This window comes from Oncorhynchus gorbuscha, linkage group LG10 (assembly GCF_021184085.1).
Source record: "Oncorhynchus gorbuscha isolate QuinsamMale2020 ecotype Even-year linkage group LG10, OgorEven_v1.0, whole genome shotgun sequence".
Lineage (NCBI taxonomy): Eukaryota > Metazoa > Chordata > Actinopteri > Salmoniformes > Salmonidae > Oncorhynchus > Oncorhynchus gorbuscha.
In genome coordinates this window covers 7,815,077-7,834,235 of record NC_060182.1, presented here as the reverse complement: position 1 = coordinate 7,834,235, position 19,159 = coordinate 7,815,077, and the positions used below count along the sequence as shown (strand labels likewise).

At 39.4% G+C, this 19,159-nt stretch overlaps 18 non-coding genes across 18 annotated transcripts; all 18 read left to right on the top strand.

The window, feature by feature from the left end:
* The first annotated feature begins 613 nt into the window (after positions 1–613).
* Positions 614–687, top strand: trnat-agu. The gene has a single exon. It is a non-coding gene; the product is annotated as a tRNA-Thr (tRNA).
* A 1,002-nt stretch (positions 688–1,689) lies between these two features.
* On the top strand, positions 1,690–1,763 carry trnat-agu. The gene has a single exon. It is a non-coding gene; the product is annotated as a tRNA-Thr (tRNA).
* Positions 1,764–2,765: 1,002 nt separating this feature from the next.
* Positions 2,766–2,839, top strand: trnat-agu. The gene has a single exon. It is a non-coding gene; the product is annotated as a tRNA-Thr (tRNA).
* A 991-nt stretch (positions 2,840–3,830) lies between these two features.
* trnat-agu lies at positions 3,831–3,904 on the top strand. The gene has a single exon. It is a non-coding gene; the product is annotated as a tRNA-Thr (tRNA).
* Positions 3,905–4,895: 991 nt separating this feature from the next.
* On the top strand, positions 4,896–4,969 carry trnat-agu. Its single transcript has one exon. It is a non-coding gene; the product is annotated as a tRNA-Thr (tRNA).
* Positions 4,970–5,960: 991 nt separating this feature from the next.
* trnat-agu lies at positions 5,961–6,034 on the top strand. The gene has a single exon. It is a non-coding gene; the product is annotated as a tRNA-Thr (tRNA).
* A 1,000-nt stretch (positions 6,035–7,034) lies between these two features.
* Positions 7,035–7,108, top strand: trnat-agu. The gene has a single exon. It is a non-coding gene; the product is annotated as a tRNA-Thr (tRNA).
* Positions 7,109–8,110: 1,002 nt separating this feature from the next.
* On the top strand, positions 8,111–8,184 carry trnat-agu. Its single transcript has one exon. It is a non-coding gene; the product is annotated as a tRNA-Thr (tRNA).
* Positions 8,185–9,181: 997 nt separating this feature from the next.
* Positions 9,182–9,255, top strand: trnat-agu. The gene has a single exon. It is a non-coding gene; the product is annotated as a tRNA-Thr (tRNA).
* Positions 9,256–10,246: 991 nt separating this feature from the next.
* trnat-agu lies at positions 10,247–10,320 on the top strand. Its single transcript has one exon. It is a non-coding gene; the product is annotated as a tRNA-Thr (tRNA).
* A 1,002-nt stretch (positions 10,321–11,322) lies between these two features.
* trnat-agu lies at positions 11,323–11,396 on the top strand. Its single transcript has one exon. It is a non-coding gene; the product is annotated as a tRNA-Thr (tRNA).
* A 1,001-nt stretch (positions 11,397–12,397) lies between these two features.
* Positions 12,398–12,471, top strand: trnat-agu. The gene has a single exon. It is a non-coding gene; the product is annotated as a tRNA-Thr (tRNA).
* Positions 12,472–13,473: 1,002 nt separating this feature from the next.
* Positions 13,474–13,547, top strand: trnat-agu. Its single transcript has one exon. It is a non-coding gene; the product is annotated as a tRNA-Thr (tRNA).
* A 991-nt stretch (positions 13,548–14,538) lies between these two features.
* On the top strand, positions 14,539–14,611 carry trnat-agu. The gene has a single exon. It is a non-coding gene; the product is annotated as a tRNA-Thr (tRNA).
* A 988-nt stretch (positions 14,612–15,599) lies between these two features.
* trnat-agu lies at positions 15,600–15,673 on the top strand. The gene has a single exon. It is a non-coding gene; the product is annotated as a tRNA-Thr (tRNA).
* Positions 15,674–16,665: 992 nt separating this feature from the next.
* trnat-agu lies at positions 16,666–16,739 on the top strand. The gene has a single exon. It is a non-coding gene; the product is annotated as a tRNA-Thr (tRNA).
* Positions 16,740–17,730: 991 nt separating this feature from the next.
* Positions 17,731–17,804, top strand: trnat-agu. Its single transcript has one exon. It is a non-coding gene; the product is annotated as a tRNA-Thr (tRNA).
* A 1,000-nt stretch (positions 17,805–18,804) lies between these two features.
* Positions 18,805–18,878, top strand: trnat-agu. The gene has a single exon. It is a non-coding gene; the product is annotated as a tRNA-Thr (tRNA).
* The last annotated feature ends 281 nt before the right edge of the window (positions 18,879–19,159 follow it).

Sequence of the window (19,159 nt, the reverse complement as noted above, 5' to 3'; positions counted from 1 at the left end):
GTATTTTGAATGAGTTGAAACTTACTGTGTGTTTAAGAAACTCAATAACTCTTCCATTTGACAAAGTCCCCATCTCATGGTAGGTTAATTACTTACATTAACTGATTCATCTGCTTTTTCTTAGGTTTTTACCATTTTTAATCTCGAGATCCAACTGAGAAATGTAGTTTCCCCAAAACAACCAAAATGATGAAGAAATCGTGTATGATTCTGAATGTTTACTCATATCTCGCGATATTCCCACTTTGGGTCCCAAACCATAGTTTAAGAATCCATGTCAGAGTATCTTGAGTTTATTCAGTTTGAGACCCAAATGAAAAATGTACTGTCTTCGGATGACCGAAATTAAGAAGAAATAGCTTGTGACTCAAAATGTTTACTGATATCGCTGCCCACCTCTCACATACTCGGGCCCACTTTGGGTCCCAAAACATAGCTTAAGAAATCCTGTTGCTAGACAATTGAAAGAGTTCATATCGATTCCAATATTAGTAAATAACATCTGTTTTGTGACGTGATTTTGCAAGACAGAGATATGGGTTAAATGAATGAGACATGTTTGAAATAAATACGTGTAGCGGTGTTCTGACCTGCAACATACTTGGCATCTACAGGCGCTGTGGCTTAGTTGGTTAAAGCGCCTGTCTAGTAAACAGGAGATCCTGAGTTCGAATCTCAGCAGAGCCTTTTCAAACATGTCATTGAACATATTGGTGGAGAGTGTTCTGCTTTTCTCAACCAATGAGTCTTGAGAATTTGGAGTGATGAGAGGAGAAAAGATGTGAGGAGGATGCAATTGAGATATTCCAATTTCACGGAAAAAGTGAACTTTTTCAAAGAATCACAACGTACCAACTGTCTCAAGTTCAGCTGGTTCTTCAGTTGATTCATTTCGAGCGCTAAATGAAGAGTTCAGCCAGCTTGTACAGGTCTCTGTCAGAGCATGAGTAGGCTTTACAAGCAATCTTTGGTAGCTCGCTGTGATCCTATAGTGTTTAGTACTCTGCGTTGTGGCCGCAGGAACCCCATTCTGAATCCCATTCACGGCAAAGAATTTCCATTTCAAAAGGGTTGTATTTTGAATGAGTTGAAACTTACTGTGTGTGTTAAGAAACTCAATAACTCTTCCATTTGACAAAGTCCCCATCTCATGGTAGGTTAATTACTTACATTAACTGATTCATCTGCTTTTTCTTAGGTTTTTACCATTTTTAATCTCGAGATCCAACTGAGAAATGTAGTTTCCCCAAAACAACCAAAATGATGAAGAAATCGTGTATGATTCTGAATGTTTACTCATATCTCGCGATATTCCCACTTTGGGTCCCAAACCATAGTTTAAGAATCCATGTCAGAGTATCTTGAGTTTATTCAGTTTGAGACCCAAATGAAAAATGTACTGTCTTCGGATGACCGAAATTAAGAAGAAATAGCTTGTGACTCAAAATGTTTACTGATATCGCGCTGCCCACCTCTCACATACTCGGGCCCACTTTGGGTCCCAAAACATAGCTTAAGAAATCCTGTTGCTAGACAATTGAAAGAGTTCATATCGATTCCAATATTAGTAAATAACATCTGTTTTGTGACGTGATTTTGCAAGACAGAGATATGGGTTAAATGAATGAGACATGTTTGAAATAAATACGTGTAGCGGTGTTCTGACCTGCAACATACTTGGCATCTACAGGCGCTGTGGCTTAGTTGGTTAAAGCGCCTGTCTAGTAAACAGGAGATCCTGAGTTCGAATCTCAGCAGAGCCTTTTCAAACATGTCATTGAACATATTGGTGGAGAGTGTTCTGCTTTTCTCAACCAATGAGTCTTGAGAATTTGGAGTGATGAGAGGAGAAAAGATGTGAGGAGGATGCAATTGAGATATTCCAATTTCACGGAAAAAGTGAACTTTTTCAAAGAATCACAACGTACCAACTGTCTCAAGTTCAGCTGGTTCTTCAGTTGATTCATTTCGAGCGCTAAATGAAGAGTTCAGCCAGCTTGTACAGGTCTCTGTCAGAGCATGAGTAGGCTTTACAAGCAATCTTTGGTAGCTCGCTGTGATCCTATAGTGTTTAGTACTCTGCGTTGTGGCCGCAGGAACCCCATTCTGAATCCCATTCACGGCAAAGAATTTCCATTTCAAAAGGGTTGTATTTTGAATGAGTTGAAACTTACTGTGTGTGTTAAGAAACTCAATAACTCTTCCATTTGACAAAGTCCCCATCTCATGGTAGGTTAATTACTTACATTAACTGATTCATCTGCTTTTTCTTAGGTTTTTACCATTTTTAATCTCGAGATCCAACTGAGAAATGTAGTTTCCCCAAAACAACCAAAATGATGAAGAAATCGTGTATGATTCTGAATGTTTACTCATATCTCGCGATATTCCCACTTTGGGTCCCAAACCATAGTTTAAGAATCCATGTCAGAGTATCTTGAGTTTATTCAGTTTGAGACCCAAATGAAAAATGTACTGTCTTCGGATGACCGAAATTAAGAAGAAATAGCTTGTGACTCAAAATGTTTACTGATATCGCGCTGCCCACCTCTCACATACTCGGGCCCACTTTGGGTCCCAAAACATAACTTAAGAAATCCTGTTGCTAGACAATTGAAGGAGTTCATATCGATTCCAATATTAGTAAATAACATCTGTTTTGTGACGTGATTTTGCAAGACAGAGATATGGGTTAAATGAATGAGACATGTTTGAAATAAATACGTGTAGCGGTGTTCTGACCTGCAACATACTTGGCATCTACAGGCGCTGTGGCTTAGTTGGTTAAAGCGCCTGTCTAGTAAACAGGAGATCCTGAGTTCGAATCTCAGCAGAGCCTTTTCAAACATGTCATTGAACATATTGGTGGAGAGTGTTCTGCTTTTCTCAACCAATGAGTCTTGAGAATTTGGAGTGATGAGAGGAGAAAAGATGTGAGGAGGATGAAATTGAGATATTCCAATTTCACGGAAAAAGGGAACTTTTTCAAAGAATTACAACGTACCAACTGTCTCAAGTTCAGCTGGTTCTTCAGTTGATTCATTTCAAGCGCTAAATGAAGAGTTCAGCCAGCTTGTACAGGTCTCTGTCAGAGCATGAGTAGGCTTTACAAGCAATCTTTGGTAGCTCGCTGTGATCCTATAGTGTTTAGTACTCTGCGTTGTGGCCGCAGGAACCCCATTCTGAATCCCGTTCACGGCAAAGAATTTCCATTTCAAAAGGGTTGTATTTTGAATGAGTTGAAACTTACTGTGTGAGTTTAACTCTTCCATTTGACAAAGTCCCCATCTCATGGTAGGTTAATTACTTACATTAACTGATTCATCTGCTTTTTCTTAGGTTTTTACCATTTTTAATCTCGAGATCCAACTGAGAAATGTAGTTTCCCCAAAACAACCAAAATGATGAAGAAATCGTGTATGATTCTGAATGTTTACTCATATCTCGCGATATTCCCACTTTGGGTCCCAAACCATAGTTTAAGAATCCATGTCAGAGTATCTTGAGTTTATTCAGTTTGAGACCCAAATGAAAAATGTACTGTCTTCGGATGACCGAAATTAAGAAGAAATAGCTTGTGACTCAAAATGTTTACTGATATCGCGCTGCCCACCTCTCACATACTCGGGCCCACTTTGGGTCCCAAAACATAGCTTAAGAAATCCTGTTGCTAGACAATTGAAAGAGTTCATATCGATTCCAATATTAGTAAATAACATCTGTTTTGTGACGTGATTTTGCAAGACAGAGATATGGGTTAAATGAATGAGACATGTTTGAAATAAATACGTGTAGCGGTGTTCTGACCTGCAACATACTTGGCATCTACAGGCGCTGTGGCTTAGTTGGTTAAAGCGCCTGTCTAGTAAACAGGAGATCCTGAGTTCGAATCTCAGCAGAGCCTTTTCAAACATGTCATTGAACATATTGGTGGAGAGTGTTCTGCTTTTCTCAACCAATGAGTCTTGAGAATTTGGAGTGATGAGAGGAGAAAAGATGTGAGGAGGATGAAATTGAGATATTCCAATTTCACGGAAAAAGGGAACTTTTTCAAAGAATTACAACGTACCAACTGTCTCAAGTTCAGCTGGTTCTTCAGTTGATTCATTTCGAGCGCTAAATGAAGAGTTCAGCCAGCTTGTACAGGTCTCTGTCAGAGCATGAGTAGGCTTTACAAGCAATCTTTGGTAGCTCGCTGTGATCCTATAGTGTTTAGTACTCTGCGTTGTGGCCGCAGGAACCCCATTCTGAATCCGTTCACGGCAAAGAATTTCCATTTCAAAAGGGTTGTAATTTTGAATGAGTTGAAACTTACTGTGTGAGTTTAACTCTTCCATTTGACAAAGTCCCCATCTCATGGTAGGTTAATTACTTACATTAACTGATTCATCTGCTTTTTCTTAGGTTTTTACCATTTTTAATCTCGAGATCCAACTGAGAAATGTAGTTTCCCCAAAACAACCAAAATGATGAAGAAATCGTGTATGATTCTGAATGTTTACTCATATCTCGCGATATTCCCACTTTGGGTCCCAAACCATAGTTTAAGAATCCATGTCAGAGTATCTTGAGTTTATTCAGTTTGAGACCCAAATGAAAAATGTACTGTCTTCGGATGACCGAAATTAAGAAGAAATAGCTTGTGACTCAAAATGTTTACTGATATCGCGCTGCCCACCTCTCACATACTCGGGCCCACTTTGGGTCCCAAAACATAGCTTAAGAAATCCTGTTGCTAGACAATTGAAGGAGTTCATATCGATTCCAATATTAGTAAATAACATCTGTTTTGTGACGTGATTTTGCAAGACAGAGATATGGGTTAAATGAATGAGACATGTTTGAAATAAATACGTGTAGCGGTGTTCTTACCTGCAACATACTTGGCATCTACAGGCGCTGTGGCTTAGTTGGTTAAAGCGCCTGTCTAGTAAACAGGAGATCCTGAGTTCGAATCTCAGCAGAGCCTTTTCAAACATGTCATTGAACATATTGGTGGAGAGTGTTCTGCTTTTCTCAACCAATGAGTCTTGAGAATTTGGAGTGATGAGAGGAGAAAAGATGTGAGGAGGATGAAATTGAGATATTCCAATTTCACGGAAAAAGGGAACTTTTTCAAAGAATTACAACGTACCAACTGTCTCAAGTTCAGCTGGTTCTTCAGTTGATTCATTTCGAGCGCTAAATGAAGAGTTCAGCCAGCTTGTACAGGTCTCTGTCAGAGCATGAGTAGGCTTTACAAGCAATCTTTGGTAGCTCGCTGTGATCCTATAGTGTTTAGTACTCTGCGTTGTGGCCGCAGGAACCCCATTCTGAATCCCGTTCACGGCAAAGAATTTCCATTTCAAAAGGGTTGTATTTTGAATGAGTTGAAACTTACTGTGTGAGTTTAACTCTTCCATTTGACAAAGTCCCCATCTCATGGTAGGTTAATTACTTACATTAACTGATTCATCTGCTTTTTCTTAGGTTTTTACCATTTTTAATCTCGAGATCCAACTGAGAAATGTAGTTTCCCCAAAACAACCAAAATGATGAAGAAATCGTGTATGATTCTGAATGTTTACTCATATCTCGCGATATTCCCACTTTGGGTCCCAAACCATGGTTTAAGAATCCATGTCAGAGTATCTTGAGTTTATTCAGTTTGAGACCCAAATGAAAAATGTACTGTCTTCGGATGACCGAAATTAAGAAGAAATAGCTTGTGACTCAAAATGTTTACTGATATCGCGCTGCCCACCTCTCACATACTCGGGCCCACTTTGGGTCCCAAAACATAGCTTAAGAAATCCTGTTGCTAGACAATTGAAAGAGTTCATATCGATTCCAATATTAGTAAATAACATCTGTTTTGTGACGTGATTTTGCAAGACAGAGATATGGGTTAAATGAATGAGACATGTTTGAAATAAATACGTGTAGCGGTGTTCTGACCTGCAACATACTTGGCATCTACAGGCGCTGTGGCTTAGTTGGTTAAAGCGCCTGTCTAGTAAACAGGAGATCCTGAGTTCGAATCTCAGCAGAGCCTTTTCAAACATGTCATTGAACATATTGGAAAGGTGGAGAGTGTTCTGCTTTTCTCAACCAATGAGTCTTGAGAATTTGGAGTGATGAGAGGAGAAAAGATGTGAGGAGGATGAAATTGAGATATTCCAATTTCACGGAAAAAGGAACTTTTTCAAAGAATTACAACGTACCAACTGTCTCAAGTTCAGCTGGTTCTTCAGTTGATTCATTTCAAGCGTTAAATGAAGAGTTCAGCCAGCTTGTACAGGTCTCTGTCAGAGCATGAGTAGGCTTTACAAGCAATCTTTGGTAGCTCGCTGTGATCCTATAGTGTTTAGTACTCTGCGTTGTGGCCGCAGGAACCCCGGTCTCAATCCGTGTCACGGCAAAGAATTTCCATTTCAAAAGGGTTGTAATTTTGAATGAGTTGAAACTTACTGTGTGAGTTTCAATAACTCTTCCATTTGACAAAGTCCCCATCTCATGGTAGGTTAATTACTTACATTAACTGATTCATCTGCTTTTTCTTAGGTTTTTACCATTTTTAATCTCGAGATCCAACTGAGAAATGTAGTTTCCCCAAAACAACCAAAATGATGAAGAAATCGTGTATGATTCTGAATGTTTACTCATATCTCGCGATATTCCCACTTTGGGTCCCAAACCATAGTTTAAGAATCCATGTCAGAGTATCTTGAGTTTATTCAGTTTGAGACCCAAATGAAAAATGTACTGTCTTCGGATGACCGAAATTAAGAAGAAATAGCTTGTGACTCAAAATGTTTACTGATATCGCGCTGCCCACCTCTCACATACTCGGGCCCACTTTGGGTCCCAAAACATAGCTTAAGAAATCCTGTTGCTAGACAATTGAAAGAGTTCATATCGATTCCAATATTAGTAAATAACATCTGTTTTGTGACGTGATTTTGCAAGACAGAGATATGGGTTAAATGAATGAGACATGTTTGAAATAAATACGTGTAGCGGTGTTCTGACCTGCAACATACTTGGCATCTACAGGCGCTGTGGCTTAGTTGGTTAAAGCGCCTGTCTAGTAAACAGGAGATCCTGAGTTCGAATCTCAGCAGAGCCTTTTCAAACATGTCATTGAACATATTGGTGGAGAGTGTTCTGCTTTTCTCAACCAATGAGTCTTGAGAATTTGGAGTGATGAGAGGAGAAAAGATGTGAGGAGGATGCAATTGAGATATTCCAATTTCACGGAAAAAGTGAACTTTTTCAAAGAATCACAACGTACCAACTGTCTCAAGTTCAGCTGGTTCTTCAGTTGATTCATTTCGAGCGCTAAATGAAGAGTTCAGCCAGCTTGTACAGGTCTCTGTCAGAGCATGAGTAGGCTTTACAAGCAATCTTTGGTAGCTCGCTGTGATCCTATAGTGTTTAGTACTCTGCGTTGTGGCCGCAGGAACCCCATTCTGAATCCCATTCACGGCAAAGAATTTCCATTTCAAAAGGGTTGTATTTTGAATGAGTTGAAACTTACTGTGTGTGTTAAGAAACTCAATAACTCTTCCATTTGACAAAGTCCCCATCTCATGGTAGGTTAATTACTTACATTAACTGATTCATCTGCTTTTTCTTAGGTTTTTACCATTTTTAATCTCGAGATCCAACTGAGAAATGTAGTTTCCCCAAAACAACCAAAATGATGAAGAAATCGTGTATGATTCTGAATGTTTACTCATATCTCGCGATATTCCCACTTTGGGTCCCAAACCATAGTTTAAGAATCCATGTCAGAGTATCTTGAGTTTATTCAGTTTGAGACCCAAATGAAAAATGTACTGTCTTCGGATGACCGAAATTAAGAAGAAATAGCTTGTGACTCAAAATGTTTACTGATATCGCGCTGCCCACCTCTCACATACTCGGGCCCACTTTGGGTCCCAAAACATAGCTTAAGAAATCCTGTTGCTAGACAATTGAAAGAGTTCATATCGATTCCAATATTAGTAAATAACATCTGTTTTGTGACGTGATTTTGCAAGACAGAGATATGGGTTAAATGAATGAGACATGTTTGAAATAAATACGTGTAGCGGTGTTCTGACCTGCAACATACTTGGCATCTACAGGCGCTGTGGCTTAGTTGGTTAAAGCGCCTGTCTAGTAAACAGGAGATCCTGAGTTCGAATCTCAGCAGAGCCTTTTCAAACATGTCATTGAACATATTGGTGGAGAGTGTTCTGCTTTTCTCAACCAATGAGTCTTGAGAATTTGGAGTGATGAGAGGAGAAAAGATGTGAGGAGGATGCAATTGAGATATTCCAATTTCACGGAAAAAGTGAACTTTTTCAAAGAATCACAACGTACCAACTGTCTCAAGTTCAGCTGGTTCTTCAGTTGATTCATTTCGAGCGCTAAATGAAGAGTTCAGCCAGCTTGTACAGGTCTCTGTCAGAGCATGAGTAGGCTTTACAAGCAATCTTTGGTAGCTCGCTGTGATCCTATAGTGTTTAGTACTCTGCGTTGTGGCCGCAGGAACCCCATTCTGAATCCCATTCACGGCAAAGAATTTCCATTTCAAAAGGGTTGTATTTTGAATGAGTTGAAACTTACTGTGTGTGTTAAGTTTAAACTCTTCCATTTGACAAAGTCCCCATCTCATGGTAGGTTAATTACTTACATTAACTGATTCATCTGCTTTTTCTTAGGTTTTTACCATTTTTAATCTCGAGATCCAACTGAGAAATGTAGTTTCCCCAAAACAACCAAAATGATGAAGAAATCGTGTATGATTCTGAATGTTTACTCATATCTCGCGATATTCCCACTTTGGGTCCCAAACCATAGTTTAAGAATCCATGTCAGAGTATCTTGAGTTTATTCAGTTTGAGACCCAAATGAAAAATGTACTGTCTTCGGATGACCGAAATTAAGAAGAAATAGCTTGTGACTCAAAATGTTTACTGATATCGCGCTGCCCACCTCTCACATACTCGGGCCCACTTTGGGTCCCAAAACATAGCTTAAGAAATCCTGTTGCTAGACAATTGAAGGAGTTCATATCGATTCCAATATTAGTAAATAACATCTGTTTTGTGACGTGATTTTGCAAGACAGAGATATGGGTTAAATGAATGAGACATGTTTGAAATAAATACGTGTAGCGGTGTTCTTACCTGCAACATACTTGGCATCTACAGGCGCTGTGGCTTAGTTGGTTAAAGCGCCTGTCTAGTAAACAGGAGATCCTGAGTTCGAATCTCAGCAGAGCCTTTTCAAACATGTCATTGAACATATTGGTGGAGAGTGTTCTGCTTTTCTCAACCAATGAGTCTTGAGAATTTGGAGTGATGAGAGGAGAAAAGATGTGAGGAGGATGAAATTGAGATATTCCAATTTCACGGAAAAAGGGAACTTTTTCAAAGAATTACAACGTACCAACTGTCTCAAGTTCAGCTGGTTCTTCAGTTGATTCATTTCGAGCGCTAAATGAAGAGTTCAGCCAGCTTGTACAGGTCTCTGTCAGAGCATGAGTAGGCTTTACAAGCAATCTTTGGTAGCTCGCTGTGATCCTATAGTGTTTAGTACTCTGCGTTGTGGCCGCAGGAACCCCATTCTGAATCCCGTTCACGGCAAAGAATTTCCATTTCAAAAGGGTTGTATTTTGAATGAGTTGAAACTTACTGTGTGAGTTTAACTCTTCCATTTGACAAAGTCCCCATCTCATGGTAGGTTAATTACTTACATTAACTGATTCATCTGCTTTTTCTTAGGTTTTTACCATTTTTAATCTCGAGATCCAACTGAGAAATGTAGTTTCCCCAAAACAACCAAAATGATGAAGAAATCGTGTATGATTCTGAATGTTTACTCATATCTCGCGATATTCCCACTTTGGGTCCCAAACCATAGTTTAAGAATCCATGTCAGAGTATCTTGAGTTTATTCAGTTTGAGACCCAAATGAAAAATGTACTGTCTTCGGATGACCGAAATTAAGAAGAAATAGCTTGTGACTCAAAATGTTTACTGATATCGCGCTGCCCACCTCTCACATACTCGGGCCCACTTTGGGTCCCAAAACATAGCTTAAGAAATCCTGTTGCTAGACAATTGAAGGAGTTCATATCGATTCCAATATTAGTAAATAACATCTGTTTTGTGACGTGATTTTGCAAGACAGAGATATGGGTTAAATGAATGAGACATGTTTGAAATAAATACGTGTAGCGGTGTTCTTACCTGCAACATACTTGGCATCTACAGGCGCTGTGGCTTAGTTGGTTAAAGCGCCTGTCTAGTAAACAGGAGATCCTGAGTTCGAATCTCAGCAGAGCCTTTTCAAACATGTCATTGAACATATTGGTGGAGAGTGTTCTGCTTTTCTCAACCAATGAGTCTTGAGAATTTGGAGTGATGAGAGGAGAAAAGATGTGAGGAGGATGCAATTGAGATATTCCAATTTCACGGAAAAAGTGAACTTTTTCAAAGAATCACAACGTACCAACTGTCTCAAGTTCAGCTGGTTCTTCAGTTGATTCATTTCGAGCGCTAAATGAAGAGTTCAGCCAGCTTGTACAGGTCTCTGTCAGAGCATGAGTAGGCTTTACAAGCAATCTTTGGTAGCTCGCTGTGATCCTATAGTGTTTAGTACTCTGCGTTGTGGCCGCAGGAACCCCATTCTGAATCCCATTCACGGCAAAGAATTTCCATTTCAAAAGGGTTGTATTTTGAATGAGTTGAAACTTACTGTGTGTGTTAAGAAACTCAATAACTCTTCCATTTGACAAAGTCCCCATCTCATGGTAGGTTAATTACTTACATTAACTGATTCATCTGCTTTTTCTTAGGTTTTTACCATTTTTAATCTCGAGATCCAACTGAGAAATGTAGTTTCCCCAAAACAACCAAAATGATGAAGAAATCGTGTATGATTCTGAATGTTTACTCATATCTCGCGATATTCCCACTTTGGGTCCCAAACCATGGTTTAAGAATCCATGTCAGAGTATCTTGAGTTTATTCAGTTTGAGACCCAAATGAAAAATGTACTGTCTTCGGATGACCGAAATTAAGAAGAAATAGCTTGTGACTCAAAATGTTTACTGATATCGCGCTGCCCACCTCTCACATACTCGGGCCCACTTTGGGTCCCAAAACATAGCTTAAGAAATCCTGTTGCTAGACAATTGAAAGAGTTCATATCGATTCCAATATTAGTAAATAACATCTGTTTTGTGACGTGATTTTGCAAGACAGAGATATGGGTTAAATGAATGAGACATGTTTGAAATAAATACGTGTAGCGGTGTTCTGACCTGCAACATACTTGGCATCTACAGGCGCTGTGGCTTAGTTGGTTAAAGCGCCTGTCTAGTAAACAGGAGATCCTGAGTTCGAATCTCAGCAGAGCCTTTTCAAACATGTCATTGAACATATTGGTGGAGAGTGTTCTGCTTTTCTCAACCAATGAGTCTTGAGAATTTGGAGTGATGAGAGGAGAAAAGATGTGAGGAGGATGCAATTGAGATATTCCAATTTCACGGAAAAAGTGAACTTTTTCAAAGAATCACAACGTACCAACTGTCTCAAGTTCAGCTGGTTCTTCAGTTGATTCATTTCGAGCGCTAAATGAAGAGTTCAGCCAGCTTGTACAGGTCTCTGTCAGAGCATGAGTAGGCTTTACAAGCAATCTTTGGTAGCTCGCTGTGATCCTATAGTGTTTAGTACTCTGCGTTGTGGCCGCAGGAACCCCATTCTGAATCCCATTCACGGCAAAGAATTTCCATTTCAAAAGGGTTGTATTTTGAATGAGTTGAAACTTACTGTGTGTTTAAGAAACTCAATAACTCTTCCATTTGACAAAGTCCCCATCTCATGGTAGGTTAATTACTTACATTAACTGATTCATCTGCTTTTTCTTAGGTTTTTACCATTTTTAATCTCGAGATCCAACTGAGAAATGTAGTTTCCCCAAAACAACCAAAATGATGAAGAAATCGTGTATGATTCTGAATGTTTACTCATATCTCGCGATATTCCCACTTTGGGTCCCAAACCATAGTTTAAGAATCCATGTCAGAGTATCTTGAGTTTATTCAGTTTGAGACCCAAATGAAAAATGTACTGTCTTCGGATGACCGAAATTAAGAAGAAATAGCTTGTGACTCAAAATGTTTACTGATATCGCGCTGCCCACCTCTCACATACTCGGGCCCACTTTGGGTCCCAAAACATAGCTTAAGAAATCCTGTTGCTAGACAATTGAAAGAGTTCATATCGATTCCAATATTAGTAAATAACATCTGTTTTGTGACGTGATTTTGCAAGACAGAGATATGGGTTAAATGAATGAGACATGTTTGAAATAAATACGTGTAGCGGTGTTCTGACCTGCAACATACTTGGCATCTACAGGCGCTGTGGCTTAGTTGGTTAAAGCGCCTGTCTAGTAAACAGGAGATCCTGAGTTCGAATCTCAGCAGAGCCTTTTCAAACATGTCATTGAACATATTGGTGGAGAGTGTTCTGCTTTTCTCAACCAATGAGTCTTGAGAATTTGGAGTGATGAGAGGAGAAAAGATGTGAGGAGGATGCAATTGAGATATTCCAATTTCACGGAAAAAGTGAACTTTTTCAAAGAATCACAACGTACCAACTGTCTCAAGTTCAGCTGGTTCTTCAGTTGATTCATTTCGAGCGCTAAATGAAGAGTTCAGCCAGCTTGTACAGGTCTCTGTCAGAGCATGAGTAGGCTTTACAAGCAATCTTTGGTAGCTCGCTGTGATCCTATAGTGTTTAGTACTCTGCGTTGTGGCCGCAGGAACCCCATTCTGAATCCCATTCACGGCAAAGAATTTCCATTTCAAAAGGGTTGTATTTTGAATGAGTTGAAACTTACTGTGTGTGTTAAGAAACTCAATAACTCTTCCATTTGACAAAGTCCCCATCTCATGGTAGGTTAATTACTTACATTAACTGATTCATCTGCTTTTTCTTAGGTTTTTACCATTTTTAATCTCGAGATCCAACTGAGAAATGTAGTTTCCCCAAAACAACCAAAATGATGAAGAAATCGTGTATGATTCTGAATGTTTACTCATATCTCGCGATATTCCCACTTTGGGTCCCAAACCATAGTTTAAGAATCCATGTCAGAGTATCTTGAGTTTATTCAGTTTGAGACCCAAATGAAAAATGTACTGTCTTCGGATGACCGAAATTAAGAAGAAATAGCTTGTGACTCAAAATGTTTACTGATATCGCGCTGCCCACCTCTCACATACTCGGGCCCACTTTGGGTCCCAAAACATAGCTTAAGAAATCCTGTTGCTAGACAATTGAAGGAGTTCATATCGATTCCAATATTAGTAAATAACATCTGTTTTGTGACGTGATTTTGCAAGACAGAGATATGGGTTAAATGAATGAGACATGTTTGAAATAAATACGTGTAGCGGTGTTCTGACCTGCAACATACTTGGCATCTACAGGCGCTGTGGCTTAGTTGGTTAAAGCGCCTGTCTAGTAAACAGGAGATCCTGAGTTCGAATCTCAGCAGAGCCTTTTCAAACATGTCATTGAACATATTGGTGGAGAGTGTTCTGCTTTTCTCAACCAATGAGTCTTGAGAATTTGGAGTGATGAGAGGAGAAAAGATGTGAGGAGGATGAAATTGAGATATTCCAATTTCACGGAAAAAGGGAACTTTTTCAAAGAATTACAACGTACCAACTGTCTCAAGTTCAGCTGGTTCTTCAGTTGATTCATTTCGAGCGCTAAATGAAGAGTTCAGCCAGCTTGTACAGGTCTCTGTCAGAGCATGAGTAGGCTTTACAAGCAATCTTTGGTAGCTCGCTGTGATCCTATAGTGTTTAGTACTCTGCGTTGTGGCCGCAGGAACCCCATTCTGAATCCCGTTCACGGCAAAGAATTTCCATTTCAAAAGGGTTGTATTTTGAATGAGTTGAAACTTACTGTGTGAGTTTAACTCTTCCATTTGACAAAGTCCCCATCTCATGGTAGGTTAATTACTTACATTAACTGATTCATCTGCTTTTTCTTAGGTTTTTACCATTTTTAATCTCGAGATCCAACTGAGAAATGTAGTTTCCCCAAAACAACCAAAATGATGAAGAAATCGTGTATGATTCTGAATGTTTACTCATATCTCGCGATATTCCCACTTTGGGTCCCAAACCATAGTTTAAGAATCCATGTCAGAGTATCTTGAGTTTATTCAGTTTGAGACCCAAATGAAAAATGTACTGTCTTCGGATGACCGAAATTAAGAAGAAATAGCTTGTGACTCAAAATGTTTACTGATATCGCGCTGCCCACCTCTCACATACTCGGGCCCACTTTGGGTCCCAAAACATAGCTTAAGAAATCCTGTTGCTAGACAATTGAAGGAGTTCATATCGATTCCAATATTAGTAAATAACATCTGTTTTGTGACGTGATTTTGCAAGACAGAGATATGGGTTAAATGAATGAGACATGTTTGAAATAAATACGTGTAGCGGTGTTCTGACCTGCAACATACTTGGCATCTACAGGCGCTGTGGCTTAGTTGGTTAAAGCGCCTGTCTAGTAAACAGGAGATCCTGAGTTCAATCTCAGCAGAGCCTTTTCAAACATGTCATTGAACATATTGGTGGAGAGTGTTCTGCTTTTCTCAACCAATGAGTCTTGAGAATTTGGAGTGATGAGAGGAGAAAAGATGTGAGGAGGATGAAATTGAGATATTCCAATTACGGAAAAAGGGAACTTTTTCAAAGAATTACAACGTACCAACTGTCTCAAGTTCAGCTGGTTCTTCAGTTGATTCATTTCGAGCGCTAAATGAAGAGTTCAGCCAGCTTGTACAGGTCTCTGTCAGAGCATGAGTAGGCTTTACAAGCAATCTTTGGTAGCTCGCTGTGATCCTATAGTGTTTAGTACTCTGCGTTGTGGCCGCAGGAACCCCATTCTGAATCCCATTCACGGCAAAGAATTTCCATTTCAAAAGGGTTGTAATTTTGAATGAGTTGAAACTTACTGTGTGAGTTTAACTCTTCCATTTGACAAAGTCCCCATCTCATGGTAGGTTAATTACTTACATTAACTGATTCATCTGCTTTTTCTTAGGTTTTTACCATTTTTAATCTCGAGATCCAACTGAGAAATGTAGTTTCCCCAAAACAACCAAAATGATGAAGAAATCGTGTATGATTCTGAATGTTTACTCATATCTCGCGATATTCCCACTTTGGGTCCCAAACCATAGTTTAAGAATCCATGTCAGAGTATCTTGAGTTTATTCAGTTTGAGACCCAAATGAAAAATGTACTGTCTTCGGATGACCGAAATTAAGAAGAAATAGCTTGTGACTCAAAATGTTTACTGATATCGCTGCCCACCTCTCACATACTCGGGCCCACTTTGGGTCCCAAAACATAGCTTAAGAAATCCTGTTGCTAGACAATTGAAGGAGTTCATATCGATTCCAATATTAGTAAATAACATCTGTTTTGTGACGTGATTTTGCAAGACAGAGATATGGGTTAAATGAATGAGACATGTTTGAAATAAATACGTGTAGCGGTGTTCTGACCTGCAACATACTTGGCATCTACAGGCGCTGTGGCTTAGTTGGTTAAAGCGCCTGTCTAGTAAACAGGAGATCCTGAGTTCGAATCTCAGCAGAGCCTTTTCAAACATGTCATTGAACATATTGGTGGAGAGTGTTCTGCTTTTCTCAACCAATGAGTCTTGAGAATTTGGAGTGATGAGAGGAGAAAAGATGTGAGGAGGATGAAATTGAGATATTCCAATTTCACGGAAAAAGGGAACTTTTTCAAAGAATTACAACGTACCAACTGTCTCAAGTTCAGCTGGTTCTTCAGTTGATTCATTTCGAGCGCTAAATGAAGAGTTCAGCCAGCTTGTACAGGTCTCTGTCAGAGCATGAGTAGGCTTTACAAGCAATCTTTGGTAGCTCGCTGTGATCCTATAGTGTTTAGTACTCTGCGTTGTGGCCGCAGGAACCCCATTCTGAATCCCGTTCACGGCAAAGAATTTCCATTTCAAAAGGGTTGTAATTTTGAATGAGTTGAAACTTACTGTGTGAGTTTAACTCTTCCATTTGACAAAGTCCCCATCTCATGGTAGGTTAATTACTTACATTAACTGATTCATCTGCTTTTTCTTAGGTTTTTACCATTTTTAATCTCGAGATCCAACTGAGAAATGTAGTTTCCCCAAAACAACCAAAATGATGAAGAAATCGTGTATGATTCTGAATGTTTACTCATATCTCGCGATATTCCCACTTTGGGTCCCAAACCATAGTTTAAGAATCCATGTCAGAGTATCTTGAGTTTATTCAGTTTGAGACCCAAATGAAAAATGTACTGTCTTCGGATGACCGAAATTAAGAAGAAATAGCTTGTGACTCAAAATGTTTACTGATATCGCGCTGCCCACCTCTCACATACTCGGGCCCACTTTGGGTCCCAAAACATAGCTTAAGAAATCCTGTTGCTAGACAATTGAAGGAGTTCATATCGATTCCAATATTAGTAAATAACATCTGTTTTGTGACGTGATTTTGCAAGACAGAGATATGGGTTAAATGAATGAGACATGTTTGAAATAAATACGTGTAGCGGTGTTCTGACCTGCAACATACTTGGCATCTACAGGCGCTGTGGCTTAGTTGGTTAAAGCGCCTGTCTAGTAAACAGGAGATCCTGAGTTCGAATCTCAGCAGAGCCTTTTCAAACATGTCATTGAACATATTGGTGGAGAGTGTTCTGCTTTTCTCAACCAATGAGTCTTGAGAATTTGGAGTGATGAGAGGAGAAAAGATGTGAGGAGGATGAAATTGAGATATTCCAATTTCACGGAAAAAGGAACTTTTTCAAAGAATTACAACGTACCAACTGTCTCAAGTTCAGCTGGTTCTTCAGTTGATTCATTTCGAGCGCTAAATGAAGAGTTCAGCCAGCTTGTACAGGTCTCTGTCAGAGCATGAGTAGGCTTTACAAGCAATCTTTGGTAGCTCGCTGTGATCCTATAGTGTTTAGTACTCTGCGTTGTGGCCGCAGGAACCCCATTCTCAATCCGTGTCACGGCAAAGAATTTCCATTTCAAAAGGGTTGTAATTTTGAATGAGTTGAAACTTACTGTGTGAGTTTAACTCTTCCATTTGACAAAGTCCCCATCTCATGGTAGGTTAATTACTTACATTAACTGATTCATCTGCTTTTTCTTAGGTTTTTACCATTTTTAATCTCGAGATCCAACTGAGAAATGTAGTTTCCCCAAAACAACCAAAATGATGAAGAAATCGTGTATGATTCTGAATGTTTACTCATATCTCGCGATATTCCCACTTTGGGTCCCAAACCATAGTTTAAGAATCCATGTCAGAGTATCTTGAGTTTATTCAGTTTGAGACCCAAATGAAAAATGTACTGTCTTCGGATGACCGAAATTAAGAAGAAATAGCTTGTGACTCAAAATGTTTACTGATATCGCGCTGCCCACCTCTCACATACTCGGGCCCACTTTGGGTCCCAAAACATAGCTTAAGAAATCCTGTTGCTAGACAATTGAAAGAGTTCATATCGATTCCAATATTAGTAAATAACATCTGTTTTGTGACGTGATTTTGCAAGACAGAGATATGGGTTAAATGAATGAGACATGTTTGAAATAAATACGTGTAGCGGTGTTCTGACCTGCAACATACTTGGCATCTACAGGCGCTGTGGCTTAGTTGGTTAAAGCGCCTGTCTAGTAAACAGGAGATCCTGAGTTCGAATCTCAGCAGAGCCTTTTCAAACATGTCATTGAACATATTGGTGGAGAGTGTTCTGCTTTTCTCAACCAATGAGTCTTGAGAATTTGGAGTGATGAGAGGAGAAAAGATGTGAGGAGGATGCAATTGAGATATTCCAATTTCACGGAAAAAGGAACTTTTTCAAAGAATCACAACGTACCAACTGTCTCAAGTTCAGCTGGTTCTTCAGTTGATTCATTTCGAGCGCTAAATGAAGAGTTCAGCCAGCTTGTACAGGTCTCTGTCAGAGCATGAGTAGGCTTTACAAGCAATCTTTGGTAGCTCGATGTGATCCTATAGTGTTTAGTACTCTGCGTTGTGGCCGCAGGAACCCCATTCTGAATCCCATTCACGGCAAAGAATTTCCATTTCAAAAGGGTTGTATTTTGAATGAGTTGAAACTTACTGTGTGTGTTAAGAAACTCAATAACTCTTCCATTTGACAAAGTCCCCATCTCATGGTAGGTTAATTACTTACATTAACTGATTCATCTGCTTTTTCTTAGGTTTTTACCATTTTTAATCTCGAGATCCAACTGAGAAATGTAGTTTCCCCAAAACAACCAAAATGATGAAGAAATCGTGTATGATTCTGAATGTTTACTCATATCTCGCGATATTCCCACTTTGGGTCCCAAACATAGTTTAAGAATCCATGTCAGAGTATCTTGAGTTTATTCAGTTTGAGACCCAAATGAAAAATGTACTGTCTTCGGATGACCGAAATTAAGAAGAAATAGCTTGTGACTCAAAATGTTTACTGATATCGCGCTGCCCACCTCTCACATACTCGGGCCCACTTTGGGTCCCAAAACATAGCTTAAGAAATCCTGTTGCTAGACAATTGAAAGAGTTCATATCGATTCCAATATTAGTAAATAACATCTGTTTTGTGACGTGATTTTGCAAGACAGAGATATGGGTTAAATGAATGAGACATGTTTGAAATAAATACGTGTAGCGGTGTTCTGACCTGCAACATACTTGGCATCTACAGGCGCTGTGGCTTAGTTGGTTAAAGCGCCTGTCTAGTAAACAGGAGATCCTGAGTTCGAATCTCAGCAGAGCCTTTTCAAACATGTCATTGAACATATTGGTGGAGAGTGTTCTGCTTTTCTCAACCAATGAGTCTTGAGAATTTGGAGTGATGAGAGGAGAAAAGATGTGAGGAGGATGCAATTGAGATATTCCAATTTCACGGAAAAAGTGAACTTTTTCAAAGAATCACAACGTACCAACTGTCTCAAGTTCAGCTGGTTCTTCAGTTGATTCATTTCGAGCGCTAAATGAAGAGTTCAGCCAGCTTGTACAGGTCTCTGTCAGAGCATGAGTAGGCTTTACAAGCAATCTT